Source organism: Pantherophis guttatus, chromosome 1, assembly GCF_059756535.1.
Source record: "Pantherophis guttatus breed Tessera chromosome 1, ASM5975653v1, whole genome shotgun sequence".
Lineage (NCBI taxonomy): Eukaryota > Metazoa > Chordata > Lepidosauria > Squamata > Colubridae > Pantherophis > Pantherophis guttatus.
The window spans coordinates 279,002,198-279,028,908 of NC_142063.1; the positions used below are offsets into that span (position 1 = coordinate 279,002,198).

Below are 26,711 nucleotides of genomic sequence, written 5' to 3' on the forward strand. Positions count from 1 at the left end.
ATATTCCCAATCTGTGTGAACCACTTCCCTTTCCATGTGGCATGTCTACTTTTGAACATATACATAATGCTCATTTGAAAGAATGCTAGACCCAAGTTTAGAAGTATCCAGGCACAGAACATTGTGTGAAGTGAAAGGAGCACACCCAGTGCTGTTCTCAATGCCTCTTCCAATCTTGTGACTTTTCAGTTGGGCTATTTCTGAATGTGGAACTAATGCTGTTCTGAAAATGTTCTAAACCAGGGGTGTCAAACTCAATTTCATCAGGGTTATGTTTGACCTCGGAGAACTGGGGGGTGGGGGGTGGACTGGACGTGGCCATGGTGGGCGTGACATGGGACCGCACCTCCACACACATGATTTTATACACTTATAAAAATAGAGAGGCATACATTTCTGTGATTTTGTTTTTTTAATACTTAATTGATCTACTTGATCTCCTTATGAGAGAGAGACCAGATCAAGAAACATAGGCTAGAGTAGCAGAATCCTGCAAGCCTGAAAGATAAAGTATTTTACCTTTCCTCCCTTTTATAACCTTCTGTGTCAAGGACAGCCTCCTAGAGCACTCCAGAGGCCTCATTTTGGGCCTGGAAGGCCTCTTACAGCATTCTGGTAGCCAAAACCGGTTGCAGGGGGGCCACATGTGGCAGTGGTGAAATGTAAAATTTGTTACTACCAGTTCTGTGGGCGTGACTTGGGGGTAATGTGACTGGGTGGGCGTGGCCAACTTTTTTTTAACTTTTAAAAGCATCTTTTCTACAACCTCTTCAGCCGAAAAAGTTGCAGAAAAAAATGCTTTTAAAAGCCTCTGACGATCAGGCAACTCAGCTGTGATCGTCAGAGGCTTTTAAAGGTTTTTTTTTTTCTACAACTCTTCGGTTGTAGAAAAAATGCTTTTAAAAGGCTCTGACGATCCCAGCTGAGCCGCGCGATCATCAGAGGCTTTTTTTTTCAACTTTTAAAAGCATTTTTTTTGGCTGAAGAGGTTGTAGAAAAAATGCTTTTAAAAGTAAAAAAAAACAAAAACCAGCCTCTGATGATCGCACGGCTCAGCTGGGCATGGGGGGAGGGAGGCGCACAGGGATTTTTGCTAGCAGTTCTCCAAACCACTCGCTGCCATCGCTACCGGATTGGGCAATCCGGTCTGAACTGGTGCCCTATTTTTTCTAGTAGAGGTACCGTGGGCCAGTCCTTTGTTATTTCAAGGCTGGCCCCACGGGCCAGATCTAAGCACCCTGCAGGCTGAATCCATCCCGCGGCCTTGTGTTTGACACCCCTGTTCTAAACCCATCGCAAACCAGAGAAGGAAAAGGATTAGATAAATTCTACTTTATTATAAGTCTACATTAACAGAATCTTGCAAGTACAAACTGTCCACCTTCACTTTTAACTGCCTGATCCATTGTTCATTTTATTTTATTTTATTTTTTATTTTATTTATTTTATTCTATTCTATTTTATTTTATTTTATTTTATTCATGTATTAAATGTATATGCTGCTCTTTTCACTGCCAAGCAACTCTGGACAGCATACAATATAAATACAAGAGAGCATTTAAAATATTAAAACTTTAAGCAACCAACAAACAAATGGAGTGGAGGTGGGGATTTCTTCTTAGTCCATTAACCACTTCCAGCATACAACACCCCCATTGGGCCCCCAAGCCCAATGTCAACAGAGCCAGGTTTTGAGACCCTTTCAGAAGGCCAAGAGGGTGGGGGGCAGATTTCATGTTGAGGGGCCAGAGGGCAGTAAAGGCTCTTTCTTCTCTTAGATCCCACCAACTGAAATTCCTTGGCCAACAGGATCCACAGCACATCCGTTCATCCTGAGTGAATGGGGCAGATTAATGCCATTGAGGTGAGATGGTTCTTCAAGTAGCTTGGTCCCATGCCATTAAGGTGGGTTCTTTCTTTCTCTGGGATCCTTGATGCTCTCTGAGCTTGGTGGTTTTCTTGCAGATGTTTTATTATCAAACTAAGTAACATCATCAGTGCTAGAGCCCACCCACTAGAGCCATGTTTAGAAAAAGCTTATCACTCAGGCAACTTTACGGTTGACTAAATTCTCTGTCCCAGGAACTGGCCTATGTCCACCCCCATTCCATCACACATTAAGGAGACCAAGTGGTCATTTTTCCTGCCAATAAGTGATGCTTGATTGGGGGGGGGGGGTAAACAAAACCAGTCGAATCCCCCAACTATTTTCTGTAACTTATCTCACATTAAAACTGTAAGGACAGCACCACCCGCCAGCCTCATTGCTGAAGCAGAATTGGACTTGACAGTCACGGCAGTGCAATTATATGCCAGCATTATTTTCTGCTGGCTCAAGGGCTAGAAGATAACATATCAACGCGACTGTCTGGTTGTATCCTAAAGGCATTGCTTAGAATGTTATTTCCAGCCACCGCAACCACATGCAATCATGGTCCCAACTATTGGGGAAAGCATCACACAAATTTTCATCATCACAACTTTACAACAAGGATTTTTTTAAATGCATGATGAAAGGTGGCTTTCCACTGAAGCCTTCCACTCATAACTACTGTGCAGATTTTATTTTGCCATCAGACAAATACACACTAAATGGTAAATGAAGCAAAACTTTACACATCAGGGAGGGAGGGGCACCCTGGTTAATTATTTTCTCTTCTGAATGGACTGGGGGGAGGAGAATAAAGGTGAGGGACAGCTGAACGCAAGGCATCTGTGATGTTCTTTGCAGCCTCGGTTGGTCAACTTGACGTCTCACCGCCAACGTTGATTGTTGCCTGTTCTCAGTCTCGGATTATTCATGCTCAGATTGGGGACAGAAAGGACGCTGTGAGGAAAGCGCCTCGCGTCTCCGCAATGGCCATATTGCACCCCTCCGATTATGCCACGGCTGTCATCGGTTTTACGTCACATGTTCACCCTGCCCAGCCCAACAGTTCTCAGTAGGGATTAGCAACCAGCTGCCTGCTTTTTCGTCATCTTTAGCACCGTGTCTTTCATCGGCGGAAGAGAAGACCCAAGGAGGCTATTCAGCGTACCCGGGAGTGTGCCTGGAAGAGACGGAAGTGGCCGCCCGAGGCGCGCCGGGCAGCACTAGCGGGCGCCCCTTAGAATAAAAAGCTCGCTGAGGAAAATCCACTAGGCGGGCGCGACCGGCTTGAGTGAGGTCAGCAAGCGGGCCGGCCAATGAGCGGTGCGTTTGGGAAGTGCCCACTCCTGGCGTGCGGCTGAAAGGGGCGGAGAGGCCGAGGTGGATGCGGTTCCCAACGACGGCTCGGACATTCCGGCACTAGGCAGGGAGCGCGGAGACGTGGCCCGGGGGGAAGAGAGGGAGAAGAAGAAGAGGACTGGGCTCCTTAGCTTGTTTCCGCTCTGACTTGACGGGGAGAAGGGAGAGAAAGAGAGCGAAGCGGAAGCCTTTTGCCTCTCCCAGGCACACACAGGTGCAAGCCGCGTCCAGCTGCCGGAGGCGATTAGCGCGCGCTTGGAAAGCTGAGGAGCCCCTGACCCGGGCGCCTGCTCGCCTCGCCTGAGAGGAGGAGGAAGAGGAAGAGGAGGAGGAGGAGGAGAGGGGAAGGGAGGGGGGATATACTTCTCCTCCCTTTGCCTCAGCCTTTTTGGCAGCGCCTCTTCGCCTACTACCACCTGGAGGGCGCGCGCCCCGGTTCAGCCATCCAGCCAGGTAGGAGTTTCCTTCTCGGCTCGGAGTCTTAAAAATCTCTCGTTTCGGGGGGGAACCTTTTGGCGCCAGGTTTTGCGCGCCTAGCTCGCGCTCCCCCGTTGGGGCTCTCAAAGTTTCTGGCAAGAATCACTTCGGGGTCGACGGCGCCAGACGGAGCGGCTTGGCGGAGACGAGTTGTTAAAAAGTCGACCCCGGAACGGAGAATCCGCGCTCCGAAGCTCCGAGAGTTCCTGAAAGCCGGGAAAAGGACAGCTGGAACGCCCCGTTCGGAACGCTGAACGTCGTTAAAGTCCAGTGCAAAAAAACCCCAGCTCGCCTTTGAGTGCCTGGCGCGTTTTCGCCGGATTAGCTCGGGAATCCTTGGGGGTTTCCTTAGGGCAAACACTTTACTCGGTGTCGGTTTGCCGGCGTGGCGTGGCGACGAGGCGTCCAGGTTTATCTTCCTGCTCCTTCGGTTTATCCAGGTGTGAATGTAAGCGCCGAAACGGCTGTTCTTCCTTCTAGGGCAATCGCGAGGATTATGGTTTAGACCAGAGAGTCTATTTTAACCCCTGGATTTCCAGGGGGAAAAATGTCACAGTTTCAGTAGGAATAAAACTATTAGTTTGATTCCTTAAATGTCCCCCACCCCAGGACTCGTCCTCCCCCCCCTTCCCTTCCCTCTCCCCGTCCAGTAGTCTAAAATGCCTACTACCACTTTTCCGTTTCGAACAGTTGCGAATACTGATAATAAATCACCTTACACCACGTTGGCAAGAACCTTTCTATGTTTACTTGCTATGTAAAAATACCGTACAGGTAAACGATGCTTACCTGTTTATCGCCGCTATCCGCCCACCCCAAAAAGCCTGGCTTTAATAATTTCATTTAAATTAGTTGTTAAGGAGAGAGACTCGTCTCGTTTTTCGAGTTGACCAGGTGTTCTTTAAGGATCAAATGGATTTGTCTGATACATCTTTATAAAGTTGCCTTACCTGAGATGTACCCTCCTTGCAAATTGGTATGCAGTCTCCGTAATGACTCTCAAAACGGGGGGGGAGGAGGAGAAAGAAGGGGGTGAAAATGGTTCTCCATTTACTGAGTCAGAGACAGGATAGATTCATTGCTGGACTTCAAATGAACAGTGGTGCTTTTTTTTTCCTCTCTCAAATCTGGATTCATTTTTAAAGGGCACGATAATATATCTCTGGAGAGGCTGAGCTCCACATAAGGAAGCCCTCAGTTCAAATCACTCCTTTGTCAGGAATGCAATAGACTGGGCAAAACAGGATATTTTATATATATAATTTGTCTTCTGCTTACATGAGAAGGATACTGCCTTTCAGGGTCTTAGCAGAGTTGTCAATCAAGATTCAGTGGTGCTGTAAAAACTAACAAATTTATCATAGCATTTTTTTTTTGTAGACTGCAAACCACTTTATAAAGGTTTTAATTCTCCCTCTCCCTCCTCCCTCTCTCTGCCTCCCTCCCTCCCTCTTCTCCCCGCCTCCCCAATACACTAAAACAGCTATCAGCTCTGGAAACTGTAAGAATTGTGTGTGCTGACTTCTTTACGAAAATGTATATAGTATAAATATCCTTATTAATGTCCATTTTAATATATTGCTTTTACATGTTCAAAGTGATCTTCTTGAAATCCTTAGTCAATTTTTATTTGTTACTCTTGGACTGAAATAACATGGCGACAACATGGGGCGCTAGCAGACTTTGCTATCTATTTATCACTTGCACTTTCCTAAACTCATATTTTCTGTCTTGGCTGACATTCATCGTTGTTCCTTAATTCAGAACCCCCTCTTTGGTAACAGATTCCACACCCTGTGACTCAGTAGCTGTGTGTGCATTATACTGACCCACAAGCTGCTCAACCACATTTTAATCTAGAATGATGCGTAAATTCTACCTGCACAGTTTTTTTGTGCAGTTTGTTGGATGAACCCAGGATTTTTTATGAGAAAACTATTGTTAAGGTAACCATGAATGTGTCATGCAATACACTGCTTATATTTTTCCATGTAATTTAGACTGAAAGATTTGTAGAATCAGAATTTCTAGGGTAGGTACAGTAAATTATATTTTTCTGCTGGAAATATTTTTAAGAGTAAGTTACTTGCAAAATAAGTATACACGTATTACATTCCATGTGTGTACTTCTATAGCACAAAATTCCAAATATGTACAGAAATATATATCTTCCCATGTCAGATTATTTATGTCATCCTATGTCATCCAAATACTTTTTAGCAACAAGAATTAACTTTGATCTCATTTTAAATTTCTCCATAAAAAGACATCTGAACTCTCCAAAGATAATCAACACTTAGTAGAAAGTGTGTCTGTACATGTCTTATTTTTTAAACATGTTGCTACAGTTTATGAATACTTTCAATTGTTTTTTGTTTTTTTAAATAAAAAACTTGATTTGAAACTTATAGTGGAATTTTACTGTGTTACTCAGTTTGAAATATTAAAGTGATTGAATAGTGTATTACAGTCTGATTTTGTTTGCTTCTGGATATTTAATTAGACATAGTGTTTGGTTTGCTTAAAATGGTTTGGAATATATCTGGAACACAAGATATTATCTCACTCCTTATGGCCAGTTATATGATATGAGGGAAAAAAAAACCTTTCGTGCTAGCTGTTCCTAGTAGTAATTTGTAAAGTTAAACTGATTCACATAACCTGTAGTGGAGCTTTTCAACCTCTTGAAAATTTTATTTCATTTTATCCCATTAAAAGCTCAAAGGGTAAAATGGATAAAAAGTAGGGGGATAAGGTTATCGCTTTAGAGATTCAGATCATAGGCTCTTCTTATGCCTATTTGCATAAGAAGACTTGTTTTCCCTTTAAATTGGATAGACTAGAGCAATAGGAAAGGATCATTTTTATCTACTAGTTTTAACAATAAATAGAGAAAAATAATTCAAAATAGTCAACCTTTTGGAATTATTTTATATTTGAATCAGTTATACACACACTTGAATGTTGGGAGGTTCTGAAATTTGCTTAGCTGGCTGTTCTTGAAAACCTCAGCATTATATTTTTCTTGAACTTACATGAAATACAATTTATGATAGCTTGATTCTATTCAGTTAGGATTTTTACATTGTTCACTATTATGATGTGAGTTGTAATATTTTGTAATAGTTCCTAAGGCATCATCTGTAATAGTTATAGAATTTGGCATTGGCTGGAAAATTCTTTTAGTGTGAAAAATAACATTTACTGCTAATCCTGGGTAATAAAGAAAGCAGTAACTATAAATAGCTATTAGTGTACAAGGACATTTTTAGATGAATCAAATTGTTTCGAACTAAATTGCCTATTCTATAAGGCCTTGCCTGTTTTCATTCAACTCACTTATATTTTAGCATTTGCACATCTATCTTTTCCCAAATATAATATTTATACTAGCATATTAGCCTGTGTTATCTCCACCCACTTCTTGTGTTTACCCCAGTTGTTTTTATAAAACTGGTGAAAAGGTTTCCAAAACAATACATTTCACGATAGATTACTAGCTTTAACTGAATTAAGATATATTTACAGTCATAGATAGAGTTGGAAGAAGCTAAGAGATAACGAATCATCTCTGCTTGAGAATCTGATGAAGAGAAGCTCATCTTTCCCCTCAAGAATTGGTTCTGTTGCTGAACTGGTAATTATTTATTTTTTCTTAAGTTTTATTTACCATTCAGTTGGAAACAACCTTCCATCATTTAACTCCTCCCACCCCATTCCATATTCGGTAGTCTGAAACAGAATAAAACAGATCTTCACCACCTATTCAGATACTTAAAGTATCTGTCATATTCCATCTCAGTTGTTTTTTCTGAAGTCTAGAAATATCAAATTCTCTTACTTTTTCCAAGCCTTAGATTCTAATTTCTAACTTTTTTTTTGCCATTCTCTGAATTAATTTGATTTCTTGGATCCAGTCTCTTTATTTAAGGTGTTATCTGATACTATATGTAAGATAAAATGGAACTATTAATTCTCTGTGATTTGCAAATTTTAACTTTTTAGAAACCTAAGGTACCTTTTTAGCACCACATACCCTGCTGATTTCTAGTGAGTTTATGACTAGGGTTACCAGAATCTAGATTATTACTTGAAGTCACTGAAGAAGGAGTTTTCTTTATCTGTTTGCAGCTGGAAATATCTGTGTGCATTTTTGAAATCCAGATCTCTTTGCTCTAAAATTACATACATAGGCACACGCTATCTATCCTCCATTCTGTAAGTATTTGATTTTCTGTTTCCTAAATTTCTCTTAAAATTCATTCTGTTATTTTCAGTCCACTTTTCTAACTTAAGGCTACTTTTTGTATTTTCTTTCTGTCTACCTACCCAATTTTGTATCTTCCATAAATGTAATGAGTATTCTCATTATCTTTTCACTTAAATCATTAAAAAAAGATGTTGATGATAGGGCCCAGGACCAAACAATCTAGTTCTCCATTTGGTATCTCACTCCAGTGTGATAAAAAACCATGGATAAATACTCCTTCAGCAAAGTGTTCAGCTCAGCTAGAGATTTACCCAACAGCACTCTAACCCACCTATATTTAACTTGCTTTCCTAATTGTAATGTGTGCTTTTGAACTTAAACATACTACACTTACAGCGTTCTCACAATCTACTCAAGTTACACATAGAAGAGAATATTTTACCTCAGGGTTGAACCGTGGAGCCGTAGGTGCCCTCTGAGCTTGGTTGTTTTCTTACAGACAATTCATTACCTAGCTATGAAACATTTTCAATATTCAGCAGAGCACTGAGATTCAGAGCACTGAAAGTGTAACCTAGCTGGGTAATGAAATGTCTGCAAGAAAACAAGCTCAGAGAACACCATGGACACTATTACTCAAGTTAACTGATCAAAGCATGGATTAGTCTGATAAGACTTGGTTTTGAAAAATTCAAGGTGATTTATTAATGATATTTGTAGATAATTTTTCTTACTTGACACAGATATTTGTGTCAGATTAATTTGTTTTTCCCTTGGTAGTTTTTCTTCTCCACAACCTTTTTTTTTTTTTGAAGATAAGGACACCATTTATTCTCTTCCAGTTATTTTAGTCATTCTTGTTTCTTAAAGAGAATAGGTTTGAGCAAATCATTCCACTGAAGCAGAATAACAAAGTAACCGTCTGTCTTGAAGATGCTTTGCATATAGAAGCTACTTCCTTTGATTCCACTGGTCAATATGGATAAGTCTTGATACTTACTGTGGCAGAAATGTTATGTATGTTGTGTGAAGTGAAGCAGACAAGTAAAGCATGCCAACTTGGCATGTTTTAGAATATACCCAACAAAAATGATGAACTCCAAATCAGTGCCTTTTCTGATTTTTCACTGAGTGATTTATATTGGTCTTAGTTTAGTTTTTCTCTTGTTTACTCTTGCAGTGTCCAAGTCCTTACAATGTTTAATTTCTGATTCTAGTCCTTAGAGGATTCATTGTGAATATATTCTGATCAACATACTTTGTGCAGATATATTGTTCCTCGTCTTTTTGAAGTGTAGCCTGTATCTCATGCCAGCAATCCATCGTCCAGATAATATAGAACATGATCTCAGGAATCAAATATCTTCTACTGAAACAATTTCTTTCATCTTCAGAATATCTTCAAAATTCCTTGGTTCTGGTTATCACATTCATCCACTGGACTTGGTCTCTTTTTTCCTGGTGGAGAGTTGCTTCCTCTATCAAGTCCTGTTGTAGCATCTCCTCTATTTGAGCTAATTACATTTTTATCAGCTGAAATATGGCCAAATGAATAAAAAGGAAATAACATAAAACCACTTGTAACTAAAGGAATGAAAAATACAATGTTTAAACTCAGGTCTTGTTTTGGACACTGACCTAATGACCAAATTAGTTGCTTAATAGTAGACTTCAAATATGCTGGGCTACAACTTCACAAGTTATAACCACCATGGGAAATTATCATTCAGAAGGCTTTACATTGGTAACAATATGCTTTTCAGAATGCAAAAGTGAAACTGGCATCAAGCCTTGGTAGTACAGTGGTTTAATGCACCCTGTTATTAATATAGCTGCCTGCAATTTCTGCAGGTTCAAATCTTACCAGGCTCAAGGTTGACTCAGCCTTCCATCCTTTCTAAGGTAGGTTAAATGAGGACCCAGTTTGTGGGGGCAATAAACTGACTTTGTATAAATATACAAAAGTATGAAGGCTATTGCTGAGCACATTGTAAGCCGCCCTGAGTCTCCGGAGAAGGACGGCATATAAATCAAATAAAAAAAAAAAAAGCAGTGTTATCACAAAGTCAATTGATAAAAGGTGACTGTATTTTGTTTTGCTATAATTAGGTATTGATATTTGATTTTATTTATCCGGCTTTTTCTTTTCTAATTGTTGCTCTTTGTGCCTTTAGTAATAACATCAAAACTGATATGTGATGTTTCTCTAGTTACCTTAGTGAAATCAGAATTAATCCTCTTTCCTGAAACATAATTTAAAATGAATTCAGTGCAGTGTTCATATGCATGATATGAAGTATACATGCAGACTCTTATGTGTGATTTTAAAATGTCATAAACCATTTCCATATAATAAATATTTTTAAGGGCTATGAGAGTCTTTGAAGAGATGCTTTGATTTGACAAAGCTTTGATAAAACCATGTAATTGAAGCAGATTCATGAACTGAAGTAGACAATTCTTTCATACAAAGAATTGACTCATAGAGTTGGAAGCAAGCTTAGAGATTATCTGGTTCAACTATCTGCTCGATGCAGGATCTCTAAGGGTGCTGCTACCATGACTATCCAGCCTCCAGTGAAAGGGAGAGCCCACTACTTCATGAAGCAGCTAGGACGCTTCAAATTTTTTGCTGTCTTTTGAAGATACTGATAGCTTGAATGGCTTTTGTGCTGCTTCTGGGTTATTGCAAACAATAAGCATAACTGCAACTTATTTCTAAGAATGCTGAATGAGAGTAGAGCAGAGTGATGGGGTCTCTAACACGAGTAAAAGGTAAAGGTAAAGGTTCCCCTCACAATATGTGCTAGTCGTTCCCGACTCTAGGGGGTGGTGCTCAACTCTGTTTCAAAGCCGAAGAGCCAGCACTGTCCGAAGACATCTCCGTGGTCATGTGGCCGGCATGACTAAATGCCAAAGGCACATGGAATGCTGTTACCTTCCCACCAAAGTGGTCCCTATTTTTCTACTTGCATTTTTACGTGCTTTCAAACTGCTAGGATGGCAGAAGCTGGAACAAGTAATGGGAGCTCACCCTGTTACGCAGCACTAGGATTTTGAACCACTGAACTGCCAACCTTTCGATCAACATGTTCAGCATCTTAGCCACTGAGCCACCACATTCCTCTAATATGATAAATATTAGAGGAATGTGGTGTAAATATTAAATATTATAACGCCACTTAACTTTGTTTATTGGAGCTCTTTTGTGGTGGTAAGGCAAATGCTGCTTTCATTTATTTTCTTCGGATTCAGTTTCTTAAGGTGGTAACCAGAAACCATAATTTCAGACTTTCTACTACTAATGAAAGTACTAGAGAGTTTCATGCTGGTCCTGCCAACTTAAATTGGAGTAAAACACAGCTCTCTGAATATAAGCTCATGACTAACCAGTCTAATCCACACTCTTGTACCATTATGCTTAATTTATGTATGATTAGGGTAGGTTTAAATCTCTAGGCAATGAGTAAATGCCAGTACAGGCTTGCAGATAATTGGCTCAAATCTTTATTGCTTGTAAGAATGGTAGAAAAACGGTGATGATAAAGACAATGAAAGCCATTCATTCCCTCTTGCTCTCCATTATAACACCCTGCTAATAGAAAACAATATACAATAGCTCAAGGTTGACTTGTGGAGTCCCTGATTTTCTCCGAAGTTGGTTGTTTGCAGATATTTCATGACCTGACTAGATAACATCATCAGTACTAGTAAGTGTAGGCTTTGCTTCCCGTTTATATACACTAGTTTGCTTTTCCAGTATTGGTAGGGATGTGGTTTTCTCTTTGGTACTCCCTTATAAGTTAAACAATAGAATTGCTTAATTCTCTCATGAAGGAACTATCAAGGAGGAAGCACAACCCACATTAACAGTGGCAGAGCAAGCTACTTTATATAAACGGGGAGCAAATCTCTCATCCTCTCTAGCACTGATGATGTTATGAAGTAACAGTAAGACTGATTTCTTCTAACATAAACATGGTCTAACATGCTGAGGTTTTGACTGCTGGTATGTCAGACTGGGATCTGCCCATTTCCTGTGGGCCACTTTAATTGCTGCAGAATCACCACTCACTCTTAGGTCACTGGATAGTACCCTCATTGCCATATTGGATCAGCTTCCACAAAGACCTTTGCTTCAGAGTTTATGCAGGTATCTTATAGGTTTGGTGCACCAGACTTAGTTTTCAGACCCAGTTTAGTGCGCCTTTGAAAAAAGACCTTGCTGCACATAAATTTGATTTAAACCAGGAAAGAAAGAAGAAAAAGAGTGCTAGATATAGCCCTACTAACAACAGGTATAAAGGGTGGTGGTGGTCTATAAGAAGCACTGGAATAGTCTTGTCTCACTTCATCTTAGCTCCTACCATCTGTTAGTTGGACAAGTGACATCATCATTCTAAGCAGCTGTATGCTTAGCAGGTAAGGGAAATGAAATAGTGGAATTCCCCAATCCCTTTCCTTAGTAGGGATCATCTATTAATATATTCTTCCCCCCAAAATTGTAAGCTTTGTATTCTTTGCTGCCTGGCTGTTGTGGCAGAATAAGATCCAGCATTAAGGACAATTTGTGCTCGTATATTTTTCTGTTAAGGATCTGATGTAAAGCACTTTAACTCACCCATCTGAAAAGTCAATGCAACATTCTCCCCAATGTGCAACCAAGTCCTAAGATTTGTTAATGAAGCTTGCCCAGTCTGGTCCCCTATCGAAATGGGATTTTTTTTCTTGGAGAGGCCAAGTTGCCAATCATTTTGGTACTTCACAACACCTGGTGATGGGAGCAGCAGAGTTACAGTTCCTCAGAAGCACAGGTCAATGGGTGTGCCTGGTATTATGTCAAACCTGTAGCAAAGTAAATAGAAAAATAAGCATATATTCTTATAGGTTTTTTAAATTAATGAGGATGATCCTTTTTGCTTTGATTCAATACAGTTTCCTGGTTCTCTGGAAAATTGCTATGCTGTCCTTTCTTCATACATGCTATTTTTTGCCTACAATGTTGTTCTTCCTGTAAGAATTACAGAGAGGATATTTCAAAGTTTAATTGTGGTGAACCTCTTTATAATATCCAAGTCAAATGTGACAAGATTAATGTCTTCTAAAGTTTCTAATATTCTTGCTATTTTCATCCCATTCTGCCAAAAATGACACAGCCATAAGCATTTAACTGCTTCCCATTATAGCCTACAGAGTTTTAAAAAAATATTAAGCAGCTCAAATTGGTATATCCTTGGATCACAAACTTAGATTGAATTAAATTTTCAAATCCCTAGTCTGAATCAAATAAGGCCTGATTTGCAGAGGCCTGACATTTTTATTGTCTGCCTCAGGACTTTTGTTTTTATTGGAGAACAAATTATTTCAAAATAAGTAGGTGTGTATCGGAGAGAGTGTAAGAGAAAGTACACTGTATACATGCTATTCTCTCCCAATCAACTACTCCCATCAGCAATCCAGATGACAGTGAGAAGCTGAAGATCAAGAGAAAGTTGGATGTAAGCTGTTTTTTTTTCCCTATAACCACTTGATAAATCCATTAAACAAAGTAGTATCATCATGTTCCTTTATTTTAATAAGGCTTGGCTTCACTGAATTATTTTAATATGCAGCTAATTAATTCTTAAGTGGCATCCTAAATAAGTCAATTTTGTTCAAAAATATATATACTCATGAACCATAGAGTTGAAAGGGGTCTCAAGTTATTTAATCCAACTCTTGTTTGGTGCAGGAGCTGTTAAAAGTATTTTGGAGATAAGCATCCAGTCTCTTTTGAAAGGCCTCCAACAAAGAAGAATATATCACTTCTTAAAGCAACATATTCTAGTGCTTGGCAGCTCTTGGTATCAAGAAATGCCTCTTAATAGCTAACCTGAATGTACTTTCTGGTTCTAGTCAGGTCCTTCAGAACAATGTAAAAAAACTCCACTATTAACATCTTTCCTTAGACTTCTCTCCTGCATGATAAACCTATCAATTTCTTTTAACTCTTCCTCACAATACTTTACTTTCATCATTTGGGTATCACCTTTCTGTATGTTAAATTTGTAAACATTGTTTTTAGTCTGTTGCGCTCTAAACTGAACACAATATTCCAAAAGTGATCTACCAAGCTGAATAGAATCAAATAATTATTTGCTGTTATCTAACTCATTTATACCCCAAATAGCATTTACTTTTTAGCAGCTACATCATGCTGTTGTGTTATGCACAAAGTTGTGATTACAACACCCAGATGCTTTTCACCTATAGTACTAGTACTTCCCCTGAGAGTGAATCCAGATCTTGTCTTCTTGATTTATTTTTACCAAACAAGAAAGTGACCAAGCTGGTATTATAATTAGGGAGGAGTGAACTAGTTGGCTAGTCAAGTATTTATTTTAAGTCATGAAAAAAAAAAAAAAGAAATTATGGGATTACCACCAAGTCTTCTCTTTTTTAAAAAAAACCCGTCCTTGTTTCCTTATAAAGGATTTCTTATTAAAAGTGGACTCTGAACTGGCATTTTGGCTTTTGAATATAATTAAGAAAATTGTGTGGCTTCTTAGGGACTAGTACTATCATTGTTTATTATTTTGGGTGACTGAAAATCTTTACCTCTCTACACAAAGGCATATGACTCCAAAGGTATATGACTCCAGGAAGACACCAGGTTGCTTGCTTCTACAAATGTCTCAAAAATAACTTTATAGGATTTCCTGGGTGGGTATTAGTGCCAAGAAACTTTGGGAATTACAGCTCAAAACAGCTTGAAAGTGCCAGGTTATCTATTCTAAATCTAGCAAGCCACTTTTGCTTTTCTTCTCTCTCAGATGGTGCTGTCTAGAGGCAGGAACTTGCAATCATGGGGTGAATTCAGGACACAGACCTTCTGCTAAAGGAGTTGGTGATTTTAGGTTATCAAGCCTTTCCTTTTGCAGGCTAAAAACTGATATCTTACTTGTGTTATATGAATAGAAAGGCCTTTAGGTGAATATTTTGGTCATGCGTAGCTAGAGTGATATATTATTCTTGGCTGGAGAAAGTTGCTAAGGATATTCAATTTTGACTGATACTTTCTACCTTTTATTTCTAGCTTGATAGATCTCTGAATATATAAACTGCTGAATGAATTGATGACAATGGTAACCACTTCTTTTATGAATCTGTATTCCTTCCTTTGTGTATACTACATGTGTGTGTATGTGACTGCCTACATATAGATATATAGCTATTGGGTGCTGTAGTGCTCTAGTGGGAACTCTTGATGCTACCACTCCAAGCGTGCTGTACCTCGCACATTTGGGGAATGGGGTGGGAAGGAATTTTTTTTGTACATATATACACATACAGACACAAATTTACATACTAAAAGCCATTTGTATTTTGCTTTCCCATTAACAAAAATAGTTGCCACCTATTTCCTTCATACTGAGAGCTTTCCACTTTGGGTGAATCTAGAATATTTATTTATTTATTTATTTATTTATTTATTTATTTATTTATTTATTTATTTATTTATTTATTATTGAATTTCTATACCGCCCTTCTCCCTGAGGACTCAGGGCGGTGTACAGCCAAAATTAAAAAACATGCAGGACAAATATTAAAAAAACAATTAAAAGATATATAAATTTGGCCCAATTAAAACTCATTACCAATTAAAACATTTAAAACAATTAAAAATTTCATCTTAAGCCAGCCCGGCTTGCTTGAAAAAATGGGTTTTAAGGGCACGACGGAAGGCACTGAGGTCCTGGATTCTCCTTATCTCTGGGGGGAGCTGATTCCAGAGGGTAGGTGCCCCCACAGAGAAGGCCCTCCCCCTGGGGGTCACCAGCCTACACTGTCTGGCTGATGGCACCCTGAGGAGGCCCTCTCTGTGGGAGCGCACGGGTCGATGGGAGATCGTCGGTAGCAGCAGGCAGTCTCAGAGATAGCTAGGCCCTATGCCATGGAGCGCTTTGAAGGTGATAACCAACACCTTGAAGCGCACCCGGAAGACCACCGGGAACTAATATGTGGAACTAAGACAAGATCTTCCACAGCAAAGACAATGCAGGATTACTATTACTATGAATTTGGGCAGATTTGTATGCAGGATTCTTCCTGAAAGGCTCTATGTATGTACAACCATTTCTACTATTGCTGTTCGTTCAACATGTTGAAATGACTTCTGAATGTTTTTCCATAGCTTTTCCTGGATTGTTTTTCTCTCTCATTTCATCCTCCTCTCTCCCCCACCACATCTTCCTTAAAAAACAATTCCTTTTTTTACATCTTCTCCCCCTCCCCCATCCTCCTTGGACCTACATAATTATCCCTAACTCATTTCCACTTATTAGAACTCTATTCTATTGCTTTTGGATGATATTCAAATTTCAAAATCTCCTTAGCCTTTTTTTGCTTCAACATAAACTAAAAATTCCTGTTTGGGTACAACTGTCATATTGTTTGTGCAAGCCCTTTAATGGCAGTAGCCAATGGTAACTATTACTATCTGCCCTACCCAGTTTTAAAAGTTGTACTGCAGAGGAGTATTTGTTTGAAAATAAGTGCCTAAAGAACTTCTAAGGATTTACAACAAATAGGAATATTCAAAGGGAGAGGCAGAACGAGAGCACACAAACATGAGTGCAAAGTTTAATATTATAAAAAAAAAGGTATTATGGTAAGAAATTAATAATTTGGAGAAAGTCTTCTTCCCTGAGATGTAGATATGATCTGTCAGTCTTTCAAGTCAGGATAGCTCAGTGAAAAAGGATCAGTGATTTATTCAATTGACACTTTACAGATTATCTTGAAAAAAGATGTGTAGATAAAATTTGGAAACTATATGGTGTGTTCATGTTTGATATCCTCTCTAGAGTTCTGGTTTTCCCACCGCCAAACATACAACGAAGAAAAGATGGAGTAAAGAGTTACAAAAATAACTTTGAAAAGAGTAGGATTTTGGATAAGGAGAGACTCATGTCTTATTTTTATCCCACCCTTTCTATTTAAAATGCTTAAGTTAGATCATAAATAAATCATGGAATAGGAACACATAAGTTAACAAATTCAGAGGAAGAAAGTGCAAATGAAAATAGTGAAAACAATTTTGTATAGAAAACACATCAAATTAAATAATTTATTATCTGCACTTCAAAATACTATTCCCTATGCCATCCGTCTGGTAAACTTGCAAGATACATTTTTCTCACCGTATACACGTATACATCCGAACTAGACTGTGTTGTTTCTCTGTGTCATATAATATATTGTATTTTGTATTTATTTGTTTTGTCATGTTTATGTAGTGTATATTGGAGGTGGTGACCCTTTGAGAGCCGTATGCAACAAAATTTCATTTTAATGTATGCCGATTAGTGTACATTCAAAGTGACAATAAAGTTATTATTCTATACTTTCTTAATATTTTGTACATCACAATTCATGAAGCCTAATAAGCTTTATGACAATATTTTATCAAAGGAGAATATATATATTTTTCTTTAAAAAGCTTGTATTTGATTATAAGTTATGCAATAGTTAACAGATACATGATCTAAATGCAAAAAAAACTTACGTTAGGTATATACATAATCTTTAAAAAGAAATATTGGATGCTACGGTATGTTCAATCCTTGCCTTTTTCTACTGTGCAGGGTATGACCAAATCCTGATCCACCCCATTATATCCTTAAGTAAAATTCCTGCTGGCATGGATTTATAATACTTTACATTTTATTGCACAGTTCTCTGCCTGTCTTCAGAAGAAGGTCTCCATGGAATTTAGTGAGAATATTTGCTTTAGAAGTATTCATAGTACTACAGCCTCAGTCTTTTCCTTTGTCATTGACTATTTGGAATATGCTTCAATTCACACCTATATGCTATGATAATAAAAATGTACTTTTACAATCTCCATTTTCTATCAACACCTAACAATTGCTCTTTTCTCATGACAGCTCCAAGATGATAGAAACCATTTTGATTTGGCAGTTAGTTCATTTTATATGTGCAAATAAATACTATTTTGAAAAGGAAATAGTGATAGCTTGGGTGCAGAGTAACACAGATTCATACCTAGTATCCAGATATGAGCCAGATGTCAATCAACATTACCTGTCTTAATGGTCCATATAGATTATGATTTTAAATTTATAAAAATACCTAGACGTCTGCAAGCATTAGAGCTTAGATAAACAATTCCCAGATGGCATATGTGGAGTTTTATTTTTATTTATTTATTTTGTCGAGTACATATTAGATAATATATATAAGTATAAGCATGAATTGAATACATAAAATGAATACAATTAAAGGAAACATTAGGACAGGGACGGTAGGCACTCTGGTGCTCTTATGCACGCCCCTTACAGACCTCTTAGGAATGGGGTGAGGTCCTAAAAATCATTTTCAAATTCAACTTTAAAAAATGAAAATGAATAAGCTTATAAAATTTCCAGATATGATGAAACAGTATTCTTGCCTGAAATATTTAAGATTTGGGGTAAGAACCCCAACTTTTCTATTATTTCAAGCGAAAACAATAAACTCCTTTTTAATGACCTTGTAAGTCCCTTAATTCAGGGTAGAATCGGGGCGACTGGATGGAGCTGAGCATTTACTGGCTGGATGTCCTCCTTGGTGCCATGCAGAATTCACAGCAGATTGTTTTTCTTTGCATCCTAAGAGAGAAACACTTGCTGCTACCTAGGATTGAACTCTCAATCTTCCAAGTGGGAGGCAAGCGTCTTCACCATTAGGCCACCGCACCACTCTTTCAAGGGAGAACAAAGAAACCCTGCAATAATAGATCTTGAGCTATTGTTCATTTAAAAGTGGTTGGGTTTTTTTGGGGGTATTCACACTAAGGACTGATTGAAGTATTCTTAGAAACACAATCATTGGTTCACAGACTGAAATTTAGGTTCCACTGATCTCTGCCTTGCATGTTTCTCATTTGAATTGATAGGGATGATGTCTTACATTCATACAATCTCATGCCCTGCATAATTCCCATTTTTATCACTGTAAAAAGCTTATCACAACATGGACTGCTATTACCTAGGACTCACATTCTAAAAAGAAAAAAAAGATATGCGTGGATCTCACTTCTATTGCTAGATTCCTTTGTATAGAGTGTTTAGGGAAAATAGTTTGATTATTTCCAGCAGAAATACCGTACAAGAATTATGCACACAGTTCAGATGGTAAAGCCAATAGTACCCTAAATCTTTTTCAGATAATTTGGGGGAGGGAGTACAAAGGAGAAACATAACTAAAATGGGAAAGGGAATTGAAATCATCCCTATTTACACAAACATAGGGTATTTTGATTTTTCATGTTGCTTTTATCTGCTGTTATTAAGCAACTCAACTTCATATTCATCTCCAACTAGATATGTTTGCATGTGTGTTTTCAAATTGAATGGAATGCTTTATTAGAGTAAGTAATAGTTCCATGCCTTTTATTTAACGTATCACTGGAATTAAATGTTTGCTAGCTTTTGTAAAGGGTATAAGTAAATTGTTGAACAAGGAAATTAAAACCTTGCTAAAGATGTAGTAACTTAGTAACTCATATCAAGATGTAGTAACTTAGTAACTCATATCAAGATCAGAAGTCAGACCAACTTTCATATATATAGTTCAAAGAGTTGATGAGCTTTCAAATAACAACAAAGCCTCAGATCTATCCAAGAGTCTGGGTATTTGTAAACAAGGATACGCCAAGAACACATTCAGGTCAAAAGCTGGTAGTAAAACACATTTTAGTCTAGAATGGAAGGCTAGACAAAATTCTAAAAACCCCAATGATTCCTTTGCTGCAGTCTGTTGGAAAAGGGCCCAGTATGTAAGTAAGTAGGACTCAGCAGAGTGTTGGGGCAACTATCAGCATTCCTAGGATTAGCCTCATCCTCTGACAACAATTTGGGTTTCTTTTTCCTTTGTAGATTTCACTTTTCCATTTGGATGTGGTACTATATATAATATTCATTAAATGGATATCAAATATTTATAATTCTTACAAAATTAGAGCTATAAATGTGTTAACATTGGCAGATAATAAAGTTATCAGAACATTCCTTTTTAAAGTATGCTAAAATAAGCATCTTCTAGATGGTTTCTTTGGTATAGTTTAAGGCATCAGGCTAGAAAACGAAAGACCATGAATTCTAATCCCATCTTAGTTTTAAAGTCAACTGAGATGACCTTGGACCACTGACTTTCTCTCAGCCCTAGGAAGAAGACAATGTAAAACTACTTTTGCAAAACTTTGCAGAGAAAACTAGAAGGACTTGTTAGTCATTCAGGAGGAGTCAACCCTGTCTAAAAGGTACAAAAACAAACAAACAAACAAAAAAGATTTCTTTCTAAGGTGCCCAGGCTTTTATTTAAACAAAGTAATTCAAAAGCTGTTGTGGAAACATCCTGAATGTAGTTGCCTAGTTTTTAATTTGATACTGAAAAGGCCAAACATTAATTCAGAAGAAATACCTGTTTACCCAAACTGGTGTTTGGGTAAACACCAGTTTGGGTAATAGGAGGGATATCAAATTCAAATCAAGCTTACAATTAGCTGCTGTATATTTCATTCACTATACAATATATTCTCACGTACTTAACTTTCTGTGAACATTTAAACAAATAAGTCTGATTACATTTTGATGACTAAAGAAAACACAGGTTGGAACTTGGCTCAAAATGTGAGGCTGCTCGGTCTATTTTGTACAATGATAAATAGCAAAACCACTCATTCCAGTTCAACATATTTGTGCTTGAAATTACCTTGTTTTGATCAATGAAGTTCTGCTTTCTGTAATTATAAAGAGAAGTTTGAATAAATAAATCCAGGGAGATCTATAGATGGATAAGGTACTAAGTGTCTGCCTTGGAAACCTTGATTTCTTTTGCTATTTTTTTAAAAAGAAAGTTTGTTTTACAATTAAAGAACAGTTTATTTAGAATGTGCGTATGTATTTTGGCCTATGTTTGACATGCAATATCTGCTTGAAAACTTTGCAAAACCTCTGGAACCGTGAGAAACAAAGAAACATATTATATTAGAAAAATGTTTGGCAAATATTAGATCTAGGGATATGGAAAACATACCACAATACTTCGTTTTTTCTGCTTCTACTGTTTGACACACACTTCCAATTCAAATATTCTGATGTATGAAAACCAGAGGCCAATCACAGTTGAATGATGTATTTTCAATTAGTTTAATTGTGTAGAAGTTTACACAGTTTAAGCTTCTCTGCCCATCACTTAAGAAGTGAGAAATTGCTGGTATTTGTAGTATTTCTAACAGGAGAGAAGAAAATTGTTTGCATTTATTTTCCTTTCTTTGGAACATGAGGAATTATGTTTCCTAGTTCTGTAGTAATCTACATTATGACTCAGCATCAGTTTAAAGTCACAAATCCTTCCAACAAAGCTTCTGGTTCTTAAAAATAACATCTTTAAAATGAAAGTCCCCACCTCTTTTGTTACATGCTTTAAACAGTGCAGTGCAATTATATACATGTCTACCCAGAAATTCCATTGAATGAAATGAGGTTTAATCCTAAATAAAAGGGTACAGAATTATAGAGTAAATATGGTTTGAAAATCTGTCTATGAAAAAACAGTGATATCCATGTACTATTTACTTCTTCATATGCAGAAAGAAAATTGAGAAAAAATGAACTAAATTCTGGTCACTGGAACAGGAAGTATTTTAAAGAGTTTATGAGTATAAGATTTCCTCTCAAAATCCATACTTTATGCATGGATATTCAGGAAGATGGGCAAGGTCACACAAACTCACATATAAGGTTGATTAATGATAACACTGAAGTTTGAGTAAGAGAGGTTTAAGGAAATAAAGGATGCACCACAGCGACTGACCAGCTTGATTCACATGATATCTATTGATCCCTTGTCTTTTGCATATGAGCAATTGTGGATTTATAAATGACAGAAATCATTGCCTCAGACAAAATATAACCGTTTGTAACCACTCCCACTCCTTCTCTGGAAGCCGATTGGATAAACTCATGAATGTCTGAGCACTAGGATGATTAATGTTGGGATACATGGATTGTAAAAAAAGCCTTTGGAATCCAGCTAGGTATTTCAAAGCTGATATCAGAGAAACGTAAAAATAGGTGGAATGACAGAAGTAGAATTAATTGAATACCACAGTGACATAATATTGTGGAGGCCAGAAATAATACAACAAAGCTTGTGGAGAAAGGGACATGGAAAAAACATTCCTCTATAAGACTATCACAAAATTCCATTGTTCAAATGAATTGTTTCATTTCCAGATGTTGACTAATGCAGAGAATGCTTTGGCTTCTTAGGGAAAGCCTGACTTTTTGGAGCAATGAGAGACATTAGGAAAGGATTCCTACTAGATAATACTTAAATCAGCAGAATGACCAATATGCAAATATAGTGCAGTAAAATGGCAGTTGAAAAACCTTTGATGATAAAATAAAAATCCTGTACAGCCATGTCTTTATATTGAAATAACATAAAGGATTTAATATTTTTACAACTCTTAAAAACAAACACTACAAAAAAGACTGAATAAGATGATCAGCAAATTACTACTCAATTGCTTCCTACCTTGGTTAGCTGTAAAGTGTATGGGCATTCCCACAATTAGTAGACTATGGTATGTAGAAAAAAACAGAAGTGAATTGAGTTGTATGCATCACATTCTGCCTACATTTCTCAAAATAATATGTTTTCAGGTAAAAAAGACTGTTAAAAGACAGGCCATAAAAACAATAACATACAGAATGTAGCAGAATAATATGGAAGATAGGTTGGAGGTCTTCTAATCCAACCTTCTGCTCAACCAGGAAACCCTATTCCATTTCAGACAAATGGTTGTCCAATTTCTTCTTAAAAATCTCTAGGATTGGAGCACCCACAACTTCTGGAGGCAAGTAGTTCTACTGATTAGTTGTTCTAACTGTCAGGAAATTTGTCCTTAATTCTAGGTTGCTTCTCTCCTTGGTTAGTTTCCATCCATTGCTTCTTGTCATGTTCAGGTGATTTGGAGAATAGGTTAAACCTTCTTCTTTGTGGCATACTGCTAGTTGTCCATATCTCCCAGATTAAGTCATTCAAACACATTATTAATAAGCTATGAGCCATATTGGACAAGGCACTGTACTTTTACAGACACTGGATGACAAACCAACACTTGCACATAGACACAAACCATTCTGAAGCAGCTTTTCACAAGCAACAAGGAATAACAGAATAATGATAGTAAGATGGGAACTAGACTCTGCAACAAGCCCATGTATTTAGACCAATAATAACACCAAGATTAAAGTACCTTCTCATACTTCACTAATGTGATATATGCCATGAGATGCCAACAATAACCCACTGGATTCTGTTTAGGACTTTGTACAAAGGAATGTATCAGGCTTCAAAACAAGGATAAAATGTCAATCATTTCAGCTCCCAGAATCTTCCATTACTAGACAGATACCAAAGTAGCCATTTTAGGGCGGGGGGGGGGGAGTAATTGAGCAAAATAATGCTGGATTCACATAGAGTAAAGTTATTAGGCTATCCCAGGAGGTTTCAACAAACACAATGGGATTTTAACACATTATAATTGCTATTTGATAAGTACTTGTAATCTATCTAACATCTCCACCCTATCTTCTGGCTTTCCCTCCTACCTCAACAGATACACCCCATCATACTATTTTAAATCCCAGATTAGTTTAGCCACTCCATACGTCTGATGAAGTGAACTACATAAAAAATGTATGTATTATATGTTATTTTTTAGTTTGAAAAGGTGCTACCGGGCTGGTCCTGATTTATTTTCCTATACAATAAATAAAACTTAATTTCCAATACTTTTACCAAACAGGTTGGGATTAAACCTTGAACAATTCTGTCTTTAAAAATTATTTCTGAGTCAATTGGTTTGAATGAAAGACAGTTGTTAAAAACATCCTCATAGCATAATAGGTTTAATTATGTGATGACATACACATCTACTTCAAAGTTTTCAGTTAGAATCTGTTTGAAATTTCTTTTTAAAAACACTTTCAGATAGATGTACTGTAGAAATGTATGTTATAAAACGCTTTTGGAACCTAAGATTCCTTAAGGCTCCACTCCCATCATCCTCATCCATTAAAAATATTCTTAAAGGTTATTGTTTTATTGCTGGAGTTGACAGTTACGTTACTGAACAGGTAGGAGTCTAGAGAAGGAAAGATATAATGATCCCTTCAAATTGTGGCCTCAGAATATTTTGGATTCAGGCCAATGTGTCTTTGGGGCACACAAATTTAATCTGAGGATTTCGTATTAAAAATAGGCAGTATCAAGTATTAAGTATTGGTGTGGCTGGCTACCTGACTAAGAGGAAGAAGGCCAGCAAAATGTTTGCTCTATGTTTCCATGATTATTTATAATATGATTTCATGATTTCATTGATAAAGATGATCTAGTGATAGAACTATGTGACGTATAAACTGAACCAGATTTTCAAACAGTTTGATAAAAGCCTCAGTTTACTTTCTTCTGGAGGTAAGGAAAATGTGTCCTGGGATGTCCAATAGGGTTCAGATTATCCCATAGATCTAACAGGAGACTAGAATGCAGCTGGTATCCATAGATTATGGGAAATCAGAAATAGGAAGATGGTACAGAAGAATAATTATTCTTAAGAACATATTTTACCTGAGCACATACCTAATGGGAACAAATTGAATAAGAATATATTTCATAGGATCATGTAATTAATTAATTCTAGGCTAAAGTTTATTAATGAAGTATTTATTATTCTCACAGTTGTTCTAGATCCCCATGACCAGTTTCCTTTGCTACCAGTGTAATATATAGTAATAAAGTTTGCTATGCAAATGCTTACAATTTAATAAGTAAGTAAGCAAGATAGCCAATGTTATTCCTGCCTCTGTATCCTGCCTCTTGAATGGAATTCAGAATAGGTAATACTCTCAGCAATAGTAAGAAGAGAAATAAGAGGAAATAATTTTCCTATTTTCTCTTGATAAAAGTATCTAATTGAACTCTGCTCATAGCTAAATAAATTGAAGATGCTTCATTTAAGGGTTAAAGTTGACTAAGTAGTTGCTGGTAACTTTTGTTTTCAGTACAACACCAGATGTACTGGAAACAAAAAAATGTACACATCCTGCGATTTTGCCTTATCTTATTTATAGAAGGAACAGTGTTGACATAGTGTAGACAGGATAGTCAGTACTCAGTTTTATTAGAAATTTGCTATGAAAGGCACTACCTTTGAGACACAAGAAATTGAGAGGTGTCAATATAAGTTGGACAAATAATATACATATATATGTGTGTGTGTGTTTGGAATATAAAAATGAGCTTATCAGAGGATGTTGGCAGCTACTAAACTTTACTGCTACGTTGCTACAAAACAATGAAACAAATAAAATTTTATGTGCTTGAGATTTATATCAGTTTTTTTTAAAAAAGAAAAACTGTTTAATTAAAGTTTTTAAACTCTTCTGGCTAATATGATTGCAATTCTGTACTTTAAATTCCTTTTAGCAAAAAAATTCTTTCATCCTTTTCACCTGTTTTCAAATTGCCACTATCAGTCTTAAATAATCATTTCCCAATTTCTGCCTCCACCACAATCTCTGACCACTGTTTGTTTGTGGCAGTATTGTTTCCTCAAACCCAAGATAATATATTGATTTATATCTTCCTCATTAGGAATAAATCTAAAACATTATTTGATGATCATCTTAATGCAAGACATTAGACTTGTAAATAAAGGAAAAATTCTTCACTTGTTCCCATAATCCATTATACGTTGAAGACATATCTGTTCAAAACTAGTCAAATATGTCAAAAAATTCACTGATTTTTTTTCCTCTGACAAGTATGACTACATAAAATTCAATAACTGCTTCCTTTAGATCATTTGTAATCAAATTTCCATAAATTAAAAGAAGTTTGAGTCAATGTTTCCAATTTTATGCTATACAGTGTACACAATGGAAATAGATAATTTGAAAGATATTGTTGAAAATTACTAATATTATTGTTGATAAAACTAATGTTTTAAATGCAGCAGTAATATTTGCCTTTATTTTGTTAGTGTTGAAGTTCTAGTTTAGCATTTTTATTATCCACAACATGATTTCCTGATTATTATGTTTCTTACAAAAAGACAGTAATTTCTTTTTTTTTTTTTTAAGTAAGGATTGGAAAAAAATTGCAGTTCTTAGAACATATGAAAAAATAATTGCACGGAAGAAAATGTATTTCTGAAAAAACAAGACTTTTATGATAAAGATGATGTTCAGGATCATTACAGTCTTCTTGTGTTGTAGCAATTAGAGTATAGTAAGGATATATCAGAAGTTTCCTTCAATGGTAGTAATCCAGGGATGAAATGCTACCAGTTCGCTCCAGTTTGGGTGAACCGGTAGTGATAAAAACTACCGGTTCGGGCAAACTGGTAGTAAAAAATGCTCTAAAAAGTAAAAAAGAGATTCCGACGATCGCACAGCACAGTTGTGATCGTTGGAACTTTTTTTTTTTTACTTTTTTAAAGCATTTTTTTACTACCTATTCACCCGAACCAGTAGTAAAAAAATGCTTTAAAAAGTTTTTTTAAAAAAGGTTCTGATAATCGCACAGCACAGCTGTGATCGTTGGAACCTTTTTTTTAAACTTTTTTAAAGCATTTTTTTACTACCAGTTCGGGCGAATAGTTAGTAAAAAATGTTTTAAAAAGTTAAAAAAAAAAGTTGGCCATGCCCACCCAGTCACATGACCTCCACCAAGCCACAC

General features: G+C 37.0%; 1 protein-coding gene across 5 annotated transcripts in view; it reads left to right on the forward strand.

The window, feature by feature from the left end:
• The first annotated feature begins 2,796 nt into the window (after positions 1–2,796).
• Positions 2,797–26,711, forward strand: part of CHRM3 (cholinergic receptor muscarinic 3) — a 235,116-nt gene continuing 211,201 nt past the window's right edge. For 2 of the 5 annotated variants that reach the window (XR_015731458.1, XR_015731459.1), the window contains exon 1: positions 2,978–3,682. The gene's annotated coding sequence lies outside the window, so the exon portion shown is untranslated. Of the gene's footprint in view, positions 4,155–26,711 lie in introns of all 5 variants that reach the window. The other 3 variants (XM_034428278.3, XM_087882975.1, XM_034428279.3) reach the window with 3 other exon arrangements.